Raw genomic sequence first — 22,211 nt, 5'->3', positions numbered from 1 at the left:
TGGTTAAATATGATAAACACTAATAAGAGATATGAATATATTTTATACAAGCAAAGAAATAGCGAGACAAAATGGCTTAGAATTTGGGTAGATTGGAGCCCTTAGTTTCCTCCGCTCTCTCTAGCTAGTCCTCTTCATCTCTCCTCCGTCTTGTTACGGGGCAGTCAGGGAGGACGCACCATGGGAGGGGATTGGGAGGTTATTTTTGTTTGGAAAATAAAAATAAAAAAGGTTAAGATCTATATGTTTCTATTTTATTGTTGTTAAGATTTGAAATACAATCAAAGAAAGTTAAAAAAAATTATATATTTTCATCTGAAGAAATTGATTGACAGCATTCCCATAGGCCAATTTCTGCGATCAAGACTGTGTTCTCGGGATGAAGAATTTGAAGTAAGAGCAAAAGAACTGCATAATAGGTTTAAAGAGAGAGGAGTAATTTATCACTGAAAAGAGGATATTTGCTAAACATTCGAGAGAGACAGAAAAAGGGAGATCGCTTCATTCAATTCGGGCAATAAAGAAGTATCCTATATTTTAAAGAAATATTGGAACATCTTACTCATGGATAATACCATGCAAAAATATTTGCCTCTGAATCTATCTATTACCTACAGACGGGAGAAAAACGTAAGGGACATAGTAGTATACAGTCACTACCAAGGTACAAATCCAAATAGATTTGGTTCGAAGGGCCCCAAATGGGGGTGTTGACCTTGTGGTAATTGTGTTGCCTGTCCAAACATTGTGAGAACTACATTGTTCACAGATGGTACGGGCCACAGATCTTACCACATTATGCATGCTATATCCTGCAGTACAATTGGCGTAGTCTATGTGGCCAGTTGCCCATGTAATTTTTTTTTTATATATGTGGGCAGGAAGTCACGGGAATTGAAAAAATGTACCAGGGAACATGTTTTGGGAATCAGCGCGGCAAAGGACGAAAAGAATTTAACAAGACTGTCCACCATCCCTCGTCATTTTAAAATCCATCATGAATGTGACGGCTCTCTGTTGAAGGTAAGGGGTATTGATAGGATATTGGTTGGCAATAGGGGAGGCAACTGGAAATGGCTATTGGCACAGAGGGAGGAGAAATGGATCTTTGAGCTCAATACAGTTGCCCCACATGGCCTTAATGAAGGTTTGAGTTTCTCTCCATTTCTCTGAAGATAATGTCTATGACTTAAGGTCCTTCCCGCATTTCGTATATTTCATTTTTGGTTTTAAATTGTGCTCATTTATTTGAAAAAAAAAAATTTTTAAACATTATTTTATTTAATTATTCTCTTTTAGGTGGTGGGATATACGTGTCCAATTTGGGATGATGATGAGATGTTACAGATGTGACTATTGGTTATACAATTATTTGGGACTCCCAATCTATCCTATACAGAAGACATATATAAAGGGAGCGATTGAAAGTAAGAGTTATATTATTGATTAAGATGAATATTACAAAATAACAACTTTTGTAATATTCAACTGTTTAAGAGATCTAGGATGTAATCTTTGATGAGATAGTTAGTGGGTGGTACCTTATCAATTACAGGATGTGAAGTCGTGCGTTCCAGTGTGGAACGCACACCATGTTCATCCTTCAAGCACATGTGCTTGCACAATCTCTAAGGTATTCCCACATTTGTTTTAGATATTTTCATTATGAAATCAGTAGGGAATATAAGGATAAAAAGCACACTATATATTTATCCCCCGAGGAAGTGATTGCAAAACACGCGTCGGAGCCAGGACTACATAGGTCAGTATTATGTTCTACATTGTGTACTCTTTGATGAATTTTGTATGTACTATATAGCACTAAGCACTTTTTTAATTTTGAAACTCAGCAAGTTGTTTTTCCTTTGACTTACATTCTCTCATGAAAGGAGGTTGCACTTTGCAATTTGGGATAAATCCCTTGTCCCTTCTTCGCTCCCGTTTTGGATGATGTCAAAGAAAACTTAATATGAATACGATCCACCAATAGGTCTTGTAGCTTGACACATGACACTTTATTTGTGGTCCTGTTTTTCTTTATTCCTGTGTATGCAAGCTGCCATTACTGGTTTTTAAGTCTGTTGGATATTTGATCAATAAAAATATTTATTTAATATACTATATGCTGTGTATTCTATTTTTGGGGTGGACATTTTTTTTCTTTTGTTACACTATTGTCTTCTGAATTCTGTTGGGTGGTGGATCAATAGTACCAACACAAATGATCAAAGAGGGCAAGTCAACGGGCTGCAGAGGCCACTTCTCACTGTCGGCATATTCTTACATCTCTGCAAGTGATATGGCCAATTACAGTGCCTCCTGCCTAGTTGGCAAAGTGGCATTGCAACAATAGTGCCATAGATGTGGTTACTTACTGTCTTACAGTTAAAAGGGTTTTCTGGGATCCAGTGGGTCCAGGAATGCCACCTTGATTACACATAATTGAAATATTGGGTCACATGATGCTCCTATTCGGAAAATCTTGCTTATGCTGACATCACGAAAGAGGACAATATACGGCTACAGATCAATTTAGATAGATTGGAGGCTTGGGCAGAGAAGTGGCAGATGAGGCTCAACACTGAAAAATTTAAGGTTATGCACATGGGAAGGAATAATGCAAGTCACCAGTACATACTAAATGGTAAAACACTGGGTAACACTGACATGAAAAAGGACCTAGGAATTTTAGTGAACAGCAAACTAAGCTGCAGAAACCTGTGTCAGGCAGCTGCCGCCAAGGCCAATAAGATAATGGGTTGCATCCAGAGGGGCATAGATGCCCGTGATGAGAACATAGTCCTACCACTTTACAAATCAGTAGTCAGGCCACACATGGAGTACTGTGTACAGTTCTGGGCTCCTGTGAACAAGGCAGACATAGCAGAGCTGGAGTGGGTTCAGAGGAGGGCAACTAAAGTAATGGGGAAATTACAATACCCAGAAAGATTATCAAAATTAGGAAGGGGGGGGCAGAAAACCAGTCAGTATCTGGTGTGGCCGCCATTTGCCTCACACAGTGCAGCACATCTCCGTCGCATAGAGTTATTCAGGTTGTTTATTGTGGCCTGTGGAATGTTGGTCCACTCCTCTTCAGTAGCTGTGCAAAGTTGCAGAATATTGCCAGGAACTGGAACACGCTGTCGTATACGTCGATCCAGAGCATCCCAAACATGCTCAATGGGTGACATCTCCGGTGAGTATGCTGGCCATGCAAGAACTGGGATGTTTTCAGCTTCCAGGAATTGTGTACAGATCCTTGCAATATGGAGCCATGCATTATCAAGCTGCAACATGAGGTGATGGTCGTGGATGAATGACACAACAATGGGCCTCAGGATCTCGTCACGGTATCTCTGTGCATTCAAAATGCCATCAATAAAACGCACCTGTGTTCGCTGTCCATAACATAGGTCTGCCCATAACATAACCCCACTGCCACCATGGGCTACTCGATCCACAACGTTGACATCAGCAAACCTCTCACCCACACGACACCACACACGCTGTCTGCCATCTGCTCTGGACAGTGAAAACCAGGACTCATCCATGAACAGAACGCCTCTCCAACCTGCCAGACGCCAATGAATGTGATTTGCCCACTCAAATCTGTTACGACGACAAACTGAAGTCAGGTCTAGACCCCGATGAGGACAAAGAGCATGGAGATGAGCTTCCCTGAGACGGTTTGTGCAGAAATTCTTTGGTTATGCAAACTGATTGTTGCTGCAGCTGTCCGGGTGGCTGGTCTCAGACGATCATGGAGGTGAATATGCTGGATGTGGAGGTCCTGGGCTGGTGTGGTTACATGTGGTCTGCGATTGTGAGGCCGGTTGGATGTACTGGCAAATTCTCTGAAACGCCTTTGGAGACGGCTTATGGTAGAGAAATGAACATTCATTGCACGGGCAACAGCTCTGGTAGACATTCCTGCAGTCAGCACGCCAATTGCACGCTCCCTCAAACATTACGACATCTGTGGCATTGTGCTGTGTGATCAAACTGCACATTTCAGAGCGGTCTTTTATTGTGGGCAGTCTAAGGCACACCTGTGCAATATTCATGTTGTATAATCAGCACCTTGATATGCCACACCTGTGAGGTGGGATGGATTATCTCGGCAAAGGAGAAGTGCTCACTAACACAGATTTAGACAGATTTGTGAACAATATTTGAGAGTAATGGGTCTTTTGTGTATGTAGAAAATGTTTCAGATCTTTGAGTTCTGCTCATGCAAAATGAGAGCAAAACCGAAAGTGTTGCGTTGATATTTTTGGTCAGTGTACATCAGCTTTCAGTACAGAGATCTATCCCATCATCTATTTATCCCCAGGACTGTGACGAGGGGACATCCTCTGCGTCTAGAGGAAAGAGGGTTTGTACACAAACATAGAAGAGGATTCTTTACGGTAAGAGCAGTGAGACTATGGAGCTCTCTGCCTGAGGAGGTGGTGATGGCGAGTACAATAAAGGAATTCAAGAGGGCCTGGATGTATTTCTGGAGTGTAATAATATTACAGGTAATAGTTACTAGTGATGGGTTGTTGATCAAGGGAGTTATTCTGGGGTTTGCCTTCCTTTGGATCAACTTGCAGGATGAGAGGTTGAGCGGACAAATGTCTTTTTTCAGCCTGCGAGCTAGCGCATGCGCAGTGTCGGCATCATGTTCATTCCCTGGGCTGGCATCAGCACAGGGAACGAACTACGCATGCGCTAGCTCACGCATCGCGAGATTTCGGCGCTCCAGTTCTGTGACGTCAGCCAGCAAGGAGGAGATTCGGAGGACGCAGGGCGGTGCTGGGCTCCTTTCCGCTTGACTCATCTCCGGATACAGGACTCATATCAGGTCATTTGCAATTCAATCAAAACTGTTATTTAACACAATAAAAGTGCAGAGAGCTATGGGACCTGGGTACTGCAGATGTGCTAGCGGGCATCTAGCAGCCCATGTCCCCAGCTCTATGCGCAAAATCCTGGTGACAGTTTTCCTTTAATAACTATTTCCCCCCTTGTCCTATTCACCCTAATAGAGCTCTATCAGGGTGAATAAGACTTCATACTGTCCCTGCTGCCCTGTGCTTTGAGCCAACTATGGCAGCCAGGAGTTCAGTAGCGTCCTGGCTGCCATGGTAACCGATCGGAGCCCCAGGATTACACTGCTGGGGCTCCGATCAGAAGCTGCCGCTGCCACCACTGAGGAGGGGGGGAGAGGGGACCCTGTGGCCACTGCCACCAATGATTTTAATACTGGGTGGGTTGAGGGGGCGCACTGCACCACCAATGATTTTAATGGACGCACGCACGCACCTTCCAATGGCTGTGGGATGCACTGCGCCACCAATGAAAATGACCCCTTAATACAGGAAGCGGCTGCCAGCAGCAGATCAGCGGCAATTAACCCCTCAGGTGCCGCAATTAACCCCTCAGGTTAAAGCCCAGGAGAGAAGCTGATGTCTCCTCCCCATTGCTCCATAGTAATTAGCATATGGAGCAGGAGATAGTAATGGGGCACAGGCGCACAGCGGGCGAACGGAGCGGCGCCCAAGAATAATAGTAAGTGCTGGGACATCTCTGGGCGCCGCTCTGCGTAGCCTAATACTTAAAGTCCGGACCCAGGAAAAGTCCTCATCATTGGTGGCACAGTGCGCACGCCCCTCATCTGCGCCTCTCTCCCCATTGGTGGCAGCGGCATGGGGGGGGGGGGAAGAGACTGCTTCCTTCTCCCCTGTGCTGCTGAGAGAACATGACCACGCCGACAGCAGCAGGGTTGTCTTCTCCTATGAGTTACATCTTCTGCTTCATGAAACAGATGGACGTTGAACTAAACTTTAACCATTGCTGGAAGAACACAAGCTGGTGGTGGTAGCGTTATGGACTGGGGAATGTTTTCATGCCATTCTCTGGGCCCACTCATCTATGTGGAAGGCACTATCAATTTGGGTATGAATCTATCCTTGCAGATCACGTACACCGAAATATGCCCATTGTCTTTTCCCTGGGGTGGATGGGATATTGTAGCAAGACAACGTGACATGTCACACGGCTAGAAATGTCCGAAAGTAGTTGAATGAGCAAAACCAAAAGTTCTGAAGTACTACCCTGGCCTGTGAGACCAGCTTCATCATCGTGTTCACTCTATTGATCCTCCGCACGCACCTTCCAATGGCTGTGGGATGCACTGCAGTCCGCATGACTCCCGATGACAACCTACCAGGACCTTATTGAGTAACTCCCCGCCTGTCACGGACGTACCGAGACATACAGACGTCCCTGCAACAGTGAGTGGCAGGAGATGTTTGAGACTGGCAACCAGTGGTTTGACTTGACATGTTTACCTTGTGAATCAATAGGCGTCTGTGTTGTTTCTGGTACTAGCCACACCCTTAACTCCAGGTGTTGCTTATGTGGTCATTTCACTTTCCCTGTTTATAGTTGTTTCTCCCACTGTGCGGTTTATAGCTTCAGTTGGACCTGTGGATAGCTGGTGTTTGGATCTCAGCTGAGTTCCTAGTGCTGCCATAACTTCTTAAGTGTTACCTTTCCCTTTGTATTTTGGCTTTTCTGTGTGTTGCATTTCCTTGTCATTTTGTATTAGGCCTTAGGGAGACTCCCATTCATCCTTCCTTTTGGAGGAACAGGATGTCTCATTCCTGTCATTAGTACCAGGTCCTTTAGTGCTAGATAGGACTTTAGGTATTCCTGTGTATGAACTCTCCTACCTCTGGGGTCTGTTCATACTGGTAGTAAGTCAGGGCTTGGATTAGGGTTTTCACTAGGAGGTGTCCATCTTCCTTCCCTAGTTTTCAGGCCTCATTTCCTTTCCCCTTTCCCTCTTATGTTCGGTGTGGGGTTTCCCTCCCACACTAGAGAGTGACACCACCCGTCTATCTGCTGTCCGTGCTGCACACAGCGGATACTCTAGATATTAGCTAGTGGTGAAAAAAAATGTGACTCAACTATATATTTTGCACAACAAAGTCTATTTTTCCAAAAACTCCACCACTGGACTCCAGAGAGATTTCAATACTGGGTCAACATAGGCAAGGTAAATCCTTCATCTGATGTCTGAAAAATCTAGCAATTACAGAAGTGTATTATAGAATAAGAAATCATACTGGACAGGAATAAAAGGACTGTATAAAGACTGGGAAAACAAGAGAGATTTCTTTAAGAATGTAACATTTGAAAGAAAGTGCAGAGGAAGAGACACTAAGGGTACATGCACACGTTCAGGATTCATGTGCGGAGAATCCGCACTGAAATCCGCAGGTGTTCACAGGCAAATCCGTGCGGTCAATCCGCATTAATTGGTGCGGATTTGCATGCGGATTTGCGTGCGGATTTGGTGCGGATTCGGTGCGGATTTTCTGCATGCGGATTTCACTAAGTGACTTAAGAAAATCCGGTCAGGAAAAAAAAAATTAATTGACATGTCGCGGATTTTAAAATCCGCACCGCAGGTCAAAATCCGCACGGAAAAAATCCGCATCGTGTGCATTGAGAATTTCAAATTCTCATAGAATACAATGTACATGACCTACGGTGCGGATTTTCCGCACGCAAATCCGCGCGGAAAATCCGCACGCAATCCTGATCGTGTGCAGGGGGCCTGAAGGACTGATTACAACCTAATGTCCATCGAGCGTAGAATCACAGCGGCTTGCCTACTACTCACGTTCTACAAAGCCACTAGTACATGTAATTAAAGGGCGTAAAAATAGTAGAATGACGTTACATCTCTATGACAACATCAGAACTTGTTTCATGAGAGAAGGACATACTATAATATCGCTGCTCAGTACCCGAGTGGTAAGACTATTACCCAACGGAAATAAGAGAGGAGATTAAGAACACAGCTTTTAAAGCACTTCAAAAACCTTACATTTCAGTTAATCGTTATTTCCTTGAGATAGACTTCTTATGATTACAAAAACAAACATGTTATTCTGCTCAGATATACACCTTAAAGTGACATTACAACACAAAAAAGACTAAAAACAGACAAAAGGAAAAGTAAACATAAATTTACTCTACAAGGGTCCGTCTTCTCCTCTCCTCCTACATTTTTGTCTGAGCAGAGTGTGCATGGAGTTTCAGTAAACCAAACTCATATACCTTGGGTGAGACTCGCTAATCAAAATGCTCCAGAATGTTGGTGCAATTTGTACCAATAAACGGGCGTACATGCTCAGAACCAGAGGTGTTTTAGACACTTTGGGAGCAATGTGTTAAAGTCCTAGGTCTGTTTTATGGTGTAGAAAAGTTCAGAATTTTGGCACAAATGCAGTTTTGTGCACCCACATTTTTGGTTTTCACTCCAGATTTAATATTTCTAGACAAGTGTTAGGTCTAAATACGCACCAATCTCATCACCATATGACATTTAATAAAAATTAACTTGGTGCAAAGTACCACAAAGCAAACTCAAGCAAACACAGACTTCAAATATTACCCTCATCTCCCCCACCAGTCAAAGGCTTGGTCTTTCTGAAAGGGTGTGGTTTAAAGGAGCAGAAAATAGTAACAGTTATAAGCTAAAAGTTAGCAGTTGTTGAGAACTAGCCATGTACCGTATTTCCTGCACCATAGGACGCACCGGACCATAAGACGCACCTAGGTTTTAAAGTAAGAAAAAAAATATTTTTCATCAGACCCCAAATCTTCATCAAACCTCAAATCAGGTCACCCCAAATGAGACACCCAATCCTCAGAGCCCCAATCTTCATCAGACCGCAGATCAGGCCCCCAAATGAGACGCTTAATCCTCATCAGACCCCAAATGAGACCCCAATCCTCATCAGACATCCAAATGAGACCCCTGATCATCATCAAACCTCAGATCAGACCCCCCAATCCTCATCAACCCCTCAAATCAGACTTCCAGTCTTGATCAGACTCCCAAATCAGACTCCCCATTCTTCATCAGACTTCAGATCAGACCCCCAAGCCCATTTGTCACTACTTTATGTGGGCAGCAAAAATGAATTTGATGACCGGTTCCCCTATGTGACCCAAAAGAAAAAAATAAATAATGGCAAAATGCTGGTGCACAATTCAGGTACAGAGTTAAACCAGCATTTTGTGGATTTTTTTTTTTAAACCAAAGCCAGCCTTTATATTCTCGTTCTTTTCCAACCTACCACTAAGGGTGCACCAGATTTATCATCTAGCATCAGCTACTGTGATAGAGCTGGCCCATTTTATACTGATCAGTCTAAGCTTACACTGTCTAAATACTAGACACTATTTATAAGTCTGCCCCAAAATACACTATTCTGGACCGAAAATCTGCATGGCATTAGAGGAGCCTAAAGGAGCCAATTTTATTACCATCAAATTTCTAGGACATGCCATCACTTTCTGATCAGTGAAGATCCAACCCTTGGGCACCAACCAATGATGAGAATGCCACAATGTGACACTAACATTTCAAATGAGACAGTACAATTTTTTTGTTCTTGAATGTTACCGCTTCTCTCGATGACCAGGAACACAGGGTGATTTGCCCTAATTGATGACTGGCAATTACCAAATTCTTCTCAGTGGTTTATAATAATTCTTCCTTTTTCTAATGGAAACCAGAACTCGGGACGTACTGAAGTGCTAGTGGTGAGCTTGTGCTTATTCACAGTAGCCAAACGGCAGAAGCAAGCTGCAGTAAAACACGTACTGTATAGACAAAGCAAATAAAAGAAGCAAACAGTAAAAGCACACATGACAAACTAGTCAGCTGTTGTGCTTCCGACATAGCCTACAATAAATTACTATATATAAACCTACAAAGAAATAACCTGCAAAGACAAATCGAGCCACCAATATACCCATAAAGTATAATAAATATCATCTTTATTGTGACAAAGAATTCAAAATGAATTACATTTCTTTGTAGGTTATGAATAGACAAAGCAGTAGCTTGTGACGATACAGTATAAGTATCTTCTGATTACCTCACATGTCCATTACATATGATACCGTAAGAAGAATTATTAAAGGGAACCTGTCACCATGTTATGACATATAAAACCGAATGTACCTTAATACTTGTTTCCCCTGATAGCTCCCAGCGATCGATCCATAATCTTCTCAGGACTAACCTGTCTTATTTTATCGCCCCATTATGCTTTCCCACCTTTAATGCTAAGGCTACTTTCACACTAGCGTTCGATCGGATCCGTTCTGAACGGATCCGATCATAATAATGCAGACGGAGGCTCCGTTCAGAACGGATCCGTCTGCATTATTTTGGCATATAAAAGCTAAGTGTGAAAATAGCCTCGGACGGATCCGTCCAGACTTTCAATGTAAAGTCAATGGGGGACGGATCCGCTTGAAGATTGAGCCATATTGTGGCATCTTCAAACGGATCCATCCCCATTGACTTACATTGTAAGTCTGGACGGATCCGCACGCCTCCGCACGGCCAGGCGGACACCCGAACGCTGCAAGCAGCGTTCAGCTGTCCGCCTGTCCGTGCGGAGGCGAGCGGAGCGGAGGCTGAACGCCGCCAGACTGATGCAGTCTGAGCGGATCCGCATCCATTCAGACTGCATCAGGGCTGGACGGAAGCGTTCGGGTCCGCTCGTGAGCCCCTTCAAACGGAGCTCACGAGCGGACCGACGAACGCTAGTGTGAAAGTAGCCTAATTAACATAAAACGAGTCATATCTTACATGTTTGACCGGAGAAGAGTCATATTTTCTCGGAGTCCAGCACCTCAGTTCCGCCTAAGAAACGCCCCTATAGATAAAATCTTGCGCAATATTCATTTTGGGCAGAACATTCCAGCACGTAGTGGCGTGAGGGGGAGGGGACATACACTAAACTGATTGCTCTAACAAAGAAAGGGCAAGTGCGCAATTTCGGACGAGATTACAAGCAGAGAGGGCAGAAATTGGCTGTCAAAGTTTAGGGGGAGGGAAATAGGCTATGATGGTGTGAGGGGAAGGAATCATTTATACAAATGAGCCTAACGGCAGGAAAGTTTTATAGGGCGATAAAATAGGACAGGTTAGTCCTGAGAAGATTATGAATCGATCGCTGGGAACTTTTAGGGTAATGAAGCATTAAAGGGAACCTGTCATCAAAGTTATGCTGCCCATACTAACGTCAGGATAAAGTAGAGACAGGTGAGATGATTTCAGCGCTCTGTCATTTATAAGTTAAAAGTAAGTGGTTGCCGAGAACCAACATCACAATCATTGCAGACCGGGCCTGGAAAAGAGTCACGGCCACCTGAGAAGAGTCCTGGTTCTTCATGAATTCCTGCTCTCCCGCCCACCTGCTGATGGCTGACAGTCTTCTACCTAGTTTTCTCTCTTTCTCTCTAGGAGAGAACTGCCAATCATCAGCAGATGGGCGAGGAGAGCAGGAGATTATGAATAACCAGGACTCTTCTCAGGTAGATTGGACTCTTTTCAAGGCCTGGGCTGCAATGATTATGATGCTGGTTCTCAGCAACCACTTACCTTTAGCTCATGAGTGACACACCGCTGACATCAGCATTTCTGTCATTATTTTATGCTGCCCTCAGTGAGGTCCGCATAAAGTTGATGACAGGTTCCCTTTAAAGGTACATTCGGTTTTATATGTCAGAACATGGTGACAGGCTCCCTTTAAAATGGAATGTGTCATCAGAAAAGTTTTTAAAGATGATATTTTTTATTTTCCACATCATTATCTATATTTAAAACAAAAAAACCTACAGATTTGGCCACCAAGACCAGAGGACGTAAGAACGCCTGTACTAGCATCATAGACGCATGACGTGATGATGTAGGACGTGCCAACTTTGCTCCTCCCTTCAAGCGTCCTACCCCGCTGCACCACGCTGGGGACGAGCGCCTCTACTCCTCTTGTCTGAATCGGGGGACTTGCTTAGTTCCAGACCTGCTCTGTTTGCTGACCGGACTCTTAGAGGAGTTTCTGGAGGGGCTGTTTGTCCCTTCTTTATTGCTTTGCCTGCTGGTGAAATGGTGGTAAACTTAACTCCCTTCCCAAGTGCCTCGTTTCTTGCTGCGTTTCCTCATGTGAATCTTCACCCCCTGTCGGGACCGGACTACAGGTTGGAGGTAGCGAGTAAGCGCTGCCTGCTACTACTCGTCCTCCCTACGTTTGATCCCTCTCCCTCCGTGCTCTGTATAATTACTACCCTGACCTCCCTGCTCCGTATGTTTGCTCCCCCGACCTCCCTCTGACTAACCCTCTAATTTTACTAATACGCTCCTACTCCTGCCTCCTGGAATTTAACATCTGAATCATGTTGCATTATGTTGGTTGCTATGGATGAACTGTAGTAGCCGCTTTTTGTTTGCCTCCTTTATAATAAGACGGCTAGGAAATTGGTGTCATTTGTGACTTAAACACGGGGAGATATGTTTAGACGTTCAAAACAGGATAAAGGAGCAATCTAAATTAAGAAGAAAAGCTAGAGAAGAAGAAAGGAGGATAAATAGAGAGGGTAAAAGAAACGAGGGAGGAAAGGGAATCTGCAAAAATAGAACACTTTTTGAAGTCCCCGAATCTAATCACCAGAGGAGGACTAAAAGGAACGTATGACTCCAATATAAAAAAATTAAAATAAACTTCTGGACTTGCCGAGGAAGAAAGAATAAAATACCTGCACTAGAGATGAGGGAGAGGAGAGAGAGCAAGCAAATGACCCGATAAAAGGAAGGACCGTCTTCATTAAAGGAAATACTGATGGAGATTGAAAGAAAATGGGGAATTAATTCAAGATATCTCAATTAAGCTTGGACTGATTCAGTCTGATGTGGTCCTGATAAGAGATGATCTTATCAAGATAAGAGATAGAGTGACAGCTATAGAAAACACAGTTGGGGTAATGGAGAGGGAGGTTAAAACGTTTAACACCGAAATCCCCAGGATGAGAATAGAGGCCAATGATCTTATAAAAAAAAAAAGGTAGTGCAATTGGAAGATCGAGCGAGATGATCCAATGTGAGAATCGTTGGTCTCCCAAAAAGCATGGGGGGAGACAATCCCGTGAGATTTAATACTGGAGAGGATGGGAAGGGAGCACTTCTCTCCATTATTCTATGTGGAAAGGGCTCATCGAGTTCCAGGGGGAAAACCAATTCCTGCAAGGCAGCCACGGATACTCCTGTTCAAGATATTACTCTCAAGAGATCGGGACATGATTTTGAGAAGGGCAAGGGAATGTCCCCCTATCTTATATAATGGGAACATACTGTCCTTTTTCCCTGATTTTTCTAAGGGAATCTAAGAGAAAAAAAAACGGCGATATATGGAAGTTAAAAAACATCTCCAGAAAAGAGACAAAGTACTCATTTGTTTATCCAGCCAAATTGCGTATAATTTTCAATAATGAAACATTTTTTTTGATTCTCCGGACCTTGTGGTACAATGGCTTGAGTGGAATAATATTTGACTAGTTATGGCGGGGTTGAATGGGAGAGGTCTTAGATTAGAGATCTCCTACAGGAATGCAGCGGCTCATGAAGTTTGGGGGGGAAGGGGGGATATGGGGAGGGTTGCGATGAGTCTCCTGTTGGGGGTAAGGCGACAGAAAACATTGTTAATTTAATATTGGGGAATTTATGTTTTAATTGATGTCAGTTAAAATATTAACCTGGAATGTCCGGGGACTGGGTGACAGGCGGTCACTGACCTGGTTCGGAGACACTTCCCTGTGATTGTGAGTTTGGTGGAGACACATTTTACCCAGGGTAGGATCCCCCCCATTGGTGGGAGATGGGCTACACAGATTTATCACTCCACCTATACTAATTATTCGAGAGGAGTGACAGTATTAATTCACAACCAGAATGATTTTGGATGTTTGGCCTCCTCTATTAATAAACAGGGGAGATATGTCTTTCTCTATGGAAAGCTCACTGGGAGGTTCTGCATTTTGGCCTTTGTGTATGTTCCTCCTCCTTTTTCTCTTTCTATATTTAATAGTTTATTAACATTTATGGATCAGTGGCCTAAGTGTCCTTCCATAGTGAATGGGGACTTTAACTGTGTATTAATACAGAGACAGACAGGATATCCCTGGGAGGTAATATTCATATTTCTTCTCAGGGATCACCACTGGCACGTTTCTGTCAGGAATCAGGATTTGAGGACATGGGGATTCATGGCGAAGGGGAAAAGATCCTACTTTTGTGTAAGTAAATCTGAAAAACCTATGTCCAGAATAGACTTGGCCCTGGTAAATAAAAAATATTTGAAGTATGTTAAACGGATGAAGTATGAGGCGAGGTCTTTATCAGATCGTACAGATATAGCAAAGTGGTCAGTCCTATGTCACAACAAGGACAATTACTTGCGCTGCTGCTGGTCCCGGAATAGTGCAGTAGGTTTCACACTGGCAAAGTCAGATCAATAGGTTTTGGAACCGCGCTGCTGGACACTATGTGTTCCGGTTACAGGTGAATGATACAAGGGTGTCCACCCTTTCCTCAATGCCAAGGAATACGATCCTCCCAGATCTCCTCCTCTACAGAGTTTAAGATGATACGAAAAATAGTGAAGCACCCTTGAGAATCTTATCTTTAAAAGGTTTTATTCTACTTACAACAGATCAGTAGACAAAAGGCATAAAATACAAGTAGATCGTCACAATCCTGTGACGTCCGATGCTCGCTCTTCCCTCAGTCAGCAGGGAAGAGCGAGCATCGGACGTCACTGGGCTCGGCGCATGCCCAGTGACGAGGATGAAGCTCCTGCCCTCAGTCTCCTGCAGATCGCACAGGCGCAGCCCTCAGTGGGTACTGCGCCTGTGCGAGAGTTCGTTCGGCGTGAGGGAGAGGGAGGGGAGGCTGTGGCAGGCTGGGGGCGGTTAGACAGTGCAAGGAAGACGGGCTGGGCACTGTAAGAGGGGCGGTACTGGGCTCTCTAAGAAGAACAAAACGCCCCTCTGGGCACCTTCAGGACACATTTGCATATCAATAAAAGTCGTTTTTTGCAGAAACTGCTGGACGGATTACAAGATAAAATAGCACAGCCTAATCAAGGTAAGCTGTGCTGCATGACTGTTTTAAAATCGTTTTTTGGGTTAGGGGAGGTGACAGAATCCCTTTAAACTCCTTCACTGTATTTGCAGCTACCACTTCTGCAGGAAGGCTATTCCATGCATCCACTACTCTCTCAGTAAAGTAATACTTCCTGATATTAGTTTGAAATTAGAGGGGCAAAGGTTTAAAACTATGTCCTCTTGTAGCAGTTTTTCTTCTTTTAAATATTCTCTCCTCTTTTACCTTGTTGATTCCCTTTATGTATTTAAAAGTTTCTATCATATCCGCTCTGTCTCGTCTTTCTTCCAAGCTATACATTCCTGGTAAGGTTATAACATCTATCCTACATCCTGATCAAAATGGTTTTATTCCTAATAAGGGTACTCATAACTTGCACCGTCTTTTTTCTAATATACAGTCTCCGGGTGGGGCCTCCAGGTTCATCCCTTCATTAGATGCCTCTAAGGCAGGCATCCTCAACCTGCGGCCCTCCAGCTGTTGCAAAACTACAACTCCCAGCATGCCCGAACAGCCTACAGGTATCAGCCTACAGCAGGGCATTGTGGGAGTTGTAGTTTTATAACATCTGGAGGGCCGCAGTTTGAGGATGCCTGCTCTAAGGCCTTTGATAGGGTGGACTGGAGATTCCTCTGGAGAGTGCTACAGAAGATGGGATTTGGTACTAGATTTATTAAAATGATTAAACTTTTGTATAGATCCCCAAGTGCGAGGTTGGATATGAATGGTTTTCTAACAAGGAGTATTTCTTTAGAAAGAGGTACCCGGCAGGGATGTCCTCTTTCTCCGCTGCTATTTGACATCTATATTGAACCTCTTGCAGCCAGGGTCAGACAGGATTCTCAGATTGAAGGCTTTGGGGTTTTGATAGTTGAAGATAGTATTTCTTTATATGCTGATGATATTTATTTTACATACAGCATACGAACACCATACTTCCAAAAATTATTCAAACGGTTAATTCTTTTGGGAAAGTGTCGGGACTTGGTATAAATTGGTCTAAAACTAGTCTTATGCCTTTGGATAGACTCGAACTCCCCCAAGAGGGGCTCTTAAAAACTCTTAAGATCTCTGATTTATTTGAATATTTATGTATAGTAAAGTAGTATAGTAAAGTACAAGACTTTCTACAGCTTAACCTTATGCCTGTGATAAATAAATTGAGATCCAAAATGACGATATGGCTTTGGCTTCCGTTATCGAGAGCCGATAGAATATCCCTAGTCAAGATGGTGATTCTGCCTCAGTTACTTTATATTCTTAGGAATTCCTCAGTATGAATCGAGGATACGTTTTTCTGACCGCGAACTGCCGTACTGCGCCGGAGCGCCGTCTCCGTCCCCATTATAGTCAATGGGGACGGAGCGGCGGCACGGCGAAACAGCGGTGAACAGCCTGTCGGATCCGTCCTGCCGCAAGTGTGAAAGTAGCCTTACTCTGGGTAAAGGTTAAAACTGGAACATTTTTAAAAGCCAACAGAACAGGGAGGACTTAACCTTCCCTGTTTTAAGGGATATTTTATAGCTGTACAACTATGGGGGTTTTTTTGTGAATGGAAGACTAGCCCACTTTGTAGAATTCTGGTGAGGGAATCTCAGTACGATAATATGTTTTCTTTATTGGAATCTGGGAAATTAATAAACTCCCGCCGTGAGGCTATTTACCAACTCCTGGAGTACCATCAGAGACTGGTTGGGTATAAAGGGCTCTCTTTGTTGTACCCCTCTTTGGTATAATTACAATCTGCAAGCTCTAGATGAATTGGCTGGAGATCAATATTGGCAAAAAAAGGGTATCCTTTATGTTGCACAAGTGGTTGGGATATACTTTTGTTTGTGGAGTTAGCACAAAGAGAAAATATATTGGACTTATCCTGGTTTAGGTATTTTCAGCTACGATCGGCACTAGAGAGTGTAAAGAAAAATAGCGCTTTTTGAGATAGACAATTCCACACCTTTAAATCACTTTATAGGAAATAGGGGTCCAAAGGTTAAGATTTCTCAACTACATAAAGTTTTGTTTAAAACACGATTTAATGCTCCCCGGGACAGAGGACTTGGCAAATTGATTGTCCAGGAATTTGTCGTGAAGACTGGGATAATATATTCAGGAATTTAAGTTTAGTTTCTCATAATTTTAATCACGTTTTGGTTCAATTCAATATTGTACACTGAATCTACAGGTCCTTCTCAAAAAATTTGCATATTGTGATAAAGTTCATTATTTTCTGTAATGTACTGATAAACATTAGACTTTCATATATTTTAGATTCATTACACACCAACTGAAGTAGTTCAAGCCTTTTATTGTTTTAATATTGATGATTTTGGCATACAGCTCATGAAAACCCAAAAGTCCTATCTCAAAAAATTAGCATATCATGAAAAGGTTCTCTAAACGAGCTATTAACCTAATCATCTGAATCAACTAATTAACTCTAAACACCTGCAAAAGATTCCTGAGGCTTTTAAAAACTCCCAGCCTGGTTCATTACTGAAAACCGCAATCATGGGTAAGACTGGCGGCCTGACTGCTGTCCAGAAGGCCATCATTGACCCCCTCAAGCAAGAGGGTAAGACACAGAAAGACATTTCTGAACGAATAGGCTGTTCCCAGAGTGCTGTATCAAGGCACCTCAGTGGGAAGTCTGTGGGAAGGAAAAAGTGTGGCAGAAAACGCTGCACAACGAGAAGAGGTGACCGGACCCTGAGGAAGATTGTGGAGAAGGACCGATTCCAGACCTTGGGGGACCTGCGGAAGCAGTGGACTGAGTCTGGAGTAGAAACATCCAGAGCCACCGTGTACAGGCGTGTGCAGGAAATGGGCTACAGGTGCCGCATTCCCCAGGTCAAGCCACTTTTGAACCAGAAACAGCGGCAGAAGCGCCTGACCTGGGCTACAGAGAAGCAGCACTGGACTGTTGCATGTCATTCGGAAATCAAGGTGCCAGAGTCTGGAGGAAGACTGGGGAGAGGGAAATGCCAAAATGCCTGAAGTCCAGTGTCAAGTACCCACAGTCAGTGATGGTCTGGGGTGCCATGTCAGCTGCTGGTGTTGGTCCACTGTGTTTTATCAAGGGCAGGGTCAATGCAGCTAGCTATCAGGAGATTTTGGAGCACTTCATGCTTCCATCTGCTGAAAAGCTTTATGGAGATGAAGATTTCATTTTTCAGCACGACCTGGCACCTGCTCACAGTGCCAAAACCACTGGTAAATGGTTTACTGACCATGGTATTACTGTGCTCAATTGGCCTGCCAACTCTCCTGACCTGAACCCCATAGAGAATCTGTGGGATATTGGGAAGAGAAAGTTGAGAGACGCAAGACCCAACACTCTGGATGAGCTTAAGGCCGCTATCGAAGCATCCTGGGCCTCCATAACACCTCAGCAGTGCCACAGGCTGATTGCCTCCATGCCACGCCGCATTGCAGCATCCTGGGCCTCCATAACACCTCAGCAGTGCCACAGGCTGATTGCCTCCATGCCACGCCGCATTGAAGCAGTCATTTCTGCAAAAGGATTCCCAACCAAGTATTGAGTGCAGAACTGAACATCATTATTTGAAGGTTGACTTTTTTTGTATTAAAAACACTTTTCTTTTATTGGTCGGATGAAATATGCTAATTTTTTTAGATAGGAATTTTGGGTTTTCATGAGCTGTATGCCAAAATCATCAATATTAAAACAATAAAAGGATTGAACTACTTCAGTTGGTGTGTAATGAATCTAAAACATATGAAAGTCTGATGTTTATCAGTACATTACAGCAAATAATTAACTTTATCACAATATGCTAATTTTTTGAGAAGGACCTGTATATTACAGCTTTATAGTTAAATAAATGTGGTTTAAAGGGGTTGTCCGGGATCAAACACATTTTTTGAAAAACAGTTTACTGACTGTTACTAGCCAAGTCAAGGTTCCTCAGATGTTTTTAGGTAGCTTTTACACTGCTGCATGGCTCCTACGGTCCCCAGCAGATTGTTTACATAGCTGTTTATCTGTGCGATCACTTCCTGCCGCACTGCGGGTCCCAGCGCAGCGCGGCATCTCCCGGTTTCTAAAGTCTAACATCTCGTCCCTGCACCCACCCCCCTCATACATATTCAGCCCCCTGCACATCGTCCACTCCTCCATCGATCCAACCCCTCATACATATTCATCCTCCTGCCTCACACATTCCTCCCCCATATGTACGCACCTCCTAGCTCTGTCTCTCCCAAATGTCATGCGCTCTGTGTTTGACGTCACCGGAGGGGCGGGGCTTAGCGCGATGTCGGCCAGCCAAGTTACCGCCCCCCCAACCACTCTGGAAAATTACTTGGGCTGCCAGTGACGTCACTGAGCAGCAGAAGAGGAGGCTTTACTCGCCTGCAAGGGACCCGGTACGTCACTGGGTGCAAGAAAACAGTCACTTCGGGCCAAGAATTTCCTTGATGAAAACGGGGCTTCAGAAATATGTGTCAATGGTAGTGCATGCATGTTTGTAATGTGTATGCCAGTCTAGTACTATTAGACCAATGTCCCCAATCCCGGACAACCCCTTTAAGGGATACCTCGAACTGTCCGCGGTGTGATTCATCTCTTACAGATCATTTTGCATATGTTTTGGTCATTTACAGAGTTGACACAATATTGGGGGGCAATTTATAATTTTATTACCCAGGAATTGAAAGTTGAGGTTCCATTTACAGCAGAATGCTGGGTACTGGGTGACCTCTCCAAGGTGGGCTGTCCAAAATATAAAAGGATTCTTTTGATTAAAATAATGTTCCTGGCAAGACTACTTAGTGCTCACCAACCGGGATTGGTTTTCTCAAAATATTCTAAATATTGGCTAAACTTGGCTAATAAGATTAAGCGATATGAAAATATTCTATATAAAACATAGAAATACTGAGGAAAAATTGATTAAAATTTGGGGAGAATGGAAAAATTCTAGGGTGTTCCTGTCCCCATTCCGTTAATATCCCCCCGTTCCTCCTATTTTTATTATTTTTTATGAAAGGGGGGACGGGAGACGCATCCCAAGGGTTGGGTTGCTTGGGTGTGAGTGGGGGAGGTGGGGTCTGTTGGGGGATTTTTTTTTTTTAGAATTATGTGGTTGTTTAGATTGAATTGTATTTTTGGAATTTGTAATAAAACTTTATAATTTTTTTTTAATAGAATAGACGCTTGTACAGGCAACTTTTCTCTCTAAAAAATGTCTAATGCGTATGAATACACACGATAATTTCACTGCCATTCATGAGCGCACTGAGCGCTGTGAACGGCACAGGCGGCACAGCAATACCGCTGGTGTCTGAAAGCTCCAATAACAGAGCTCCGCACAGTACAGAGCTTTATTATTAGTGAGGAGGCCACTGATTTGCCAGTATCGGCGTGCTGCCGTGCCATTGGCTGCTCCTCTCACACCCCCCATTCTTCTGTGGGCTGAACGCAGCAGCAGCTTCCTTTTCAGTTATTATGAAAACGGGGAGCGCGCGCCACAGCAGCGGATGAAGTGCCAGGGACAGCACGGTGGGAAGGGAGCCTCTGCTGAGTCAAGACCATGTGCTTAGTAGGTGATGTCACAGGTACCCTACTTTTATAGACCTTTGAGACTCTAGTAACACTACTATCAACATAAGGTCATCTAGAGAAACAGCAGGTTTTTTTTATAGTTTTTTTTTCCTTTAGGTGTTTAGGTATTAGAGCAATCAAATGAAAGTTCCGTTTTAACATAAGGGTCAGAAACAGGGTTTTGTTTAGCCTCTTGCTTATTAGTTTTTCTATGTAAGTACCAACGCAGTACCCAGAGATCAAAGAGAGGACTTATACGGTACACTATACTGTGCAACAGTCCAATATATTGTGTATAAGACTGTCCTATAACTGCCTCCTGTGCATTCGTCCCAGACCCCAACCACTGCCAGCAAGCCACCAGTGCCACCCACCGCCACCGAGCCATCACACTGCTCCCTGCCACAACCACCAGACATCCCTGTTCAAGTCTTATTGCATTGAGTTTTGCACAATCTACCGCTCCGATCCCTACTTGACAGATTTGGTGCTTCAAAAAAGGTAAGGATTCAGTCTTCTGAGAGATAAAGTTAAAATGGTCAAAATTTGCTATTTCTGCATGGAAGACATTATAGAGGAGACTGGTGATGGTTTTGCTGCATAAATAGCAACCCCTTAATGTACTACGTATTATATATATATATATATATATATATATATATATATATATATAAAAATATATGAATAACTGCAATTTTCAGACTCATCCACAGCTAAAAATACTCCTCAAAAATGGTCAGGGCTCGTTCACACGAACGTATTTTGCATTCCGTATACAGGCCGTTTTCTGCGTTCCATATACAGAACCATTCATTTTAATGGGTCCACAAAAGATGTGGACAGCACTCGGTGTGCTGGCCGCATCCATTGCTCCGTTCTGTGGCCGCGCAAAAATTATGAGTTTTGCGGACAAGAATAGGCATTTCTATAATAGGCCTCCTGTTCTGTTCCGCAAATTGCAGAAGGCACACGGGCGTCAGTGTGTTGCAGATCCGTGATTTGCGGACCGCAAAAAAATGGCATGGTCGTTTGAACGAGCCCTAAGACTAATAATAGGTGCCACTTGTTGGTCTATACAGATCATGGTACCGCAGTTATCTGCTCTCATCAGTCATTCTAATCCTGCCTGCAATGATATCTCCTCTGTGTATAGATCCTCCATTCACAATAGGTGATTGTAAGAGCTAACTCCGCACAGGTCACAGATCATGCCTAGAAAACTCTACCATAGAAGTCAATGAGGTTTCCTCCTGACCATTGTGTCTATGGAGCATGGGGCTGCCGTATGGCAGATCTCTAAATGCTGTTAAAGGTGTTGTCTCATCTCAGACAATGGGGGCATATCGGGAACGGAGCCCTCCAAGGTGGTGGCTGGAGGACTCCGGTCCGGCTACCACCAAGCGCTAATAGAAGTGAAACGGAGAGCACCGCGCATGACTGAACACTGCTCCCATTAACTTTTATGGGCCCGACGGAAATTGCTGAGCCAGCGCCCCATAGAAAATGAATGGAGGGTGGCTGCACATGCACAGTGCACCCTCCACCACTTTCGGGGCTCCGTTCTTGATATAGGTGCGGGTGTCAGAGGTGGGACCCGCACCTATAAGACAATGGGGGCATATCCTAGCGATA

At 43.8% G+C, this 22,211-nt stretch overlaps 1 protein-coding gene across 1 annotated transcript in view; it reads right to left on the bottom strand.

The window, feature by feature from the left end:
- The window catches only part of NUDCD1 (NudC domain containing 1), a 152,963-nt gene that overhangs the window by 118,720 nt on the left and 12,032 nt on the right, over nucleotides 1-22,211 (bottom strand). The gene's annotated exons all lie outside the window — the stretch shown is intronic.

The sequence above is a fragment of the Bufo gargarizans genome, chromosome 5, assembly GCF_014858855.1.
Source record: "Bufo gargarizans isolate SCDJY-AF-19 chromosome 5, ASM1485885v1, whole genome shotgun sequence".
Classification (NCBI taxonomy): domain Eukaryota; kingdom Metazoa; phylum Chordata; class Amphibia; order Anura; family Bufonidae; genus Bufo; species Bufo gargarizans.
Note: the sequence above shows the minus strand (reverse complement) of the source record. Positions and strands in the feature narration are given on the sequence as shown.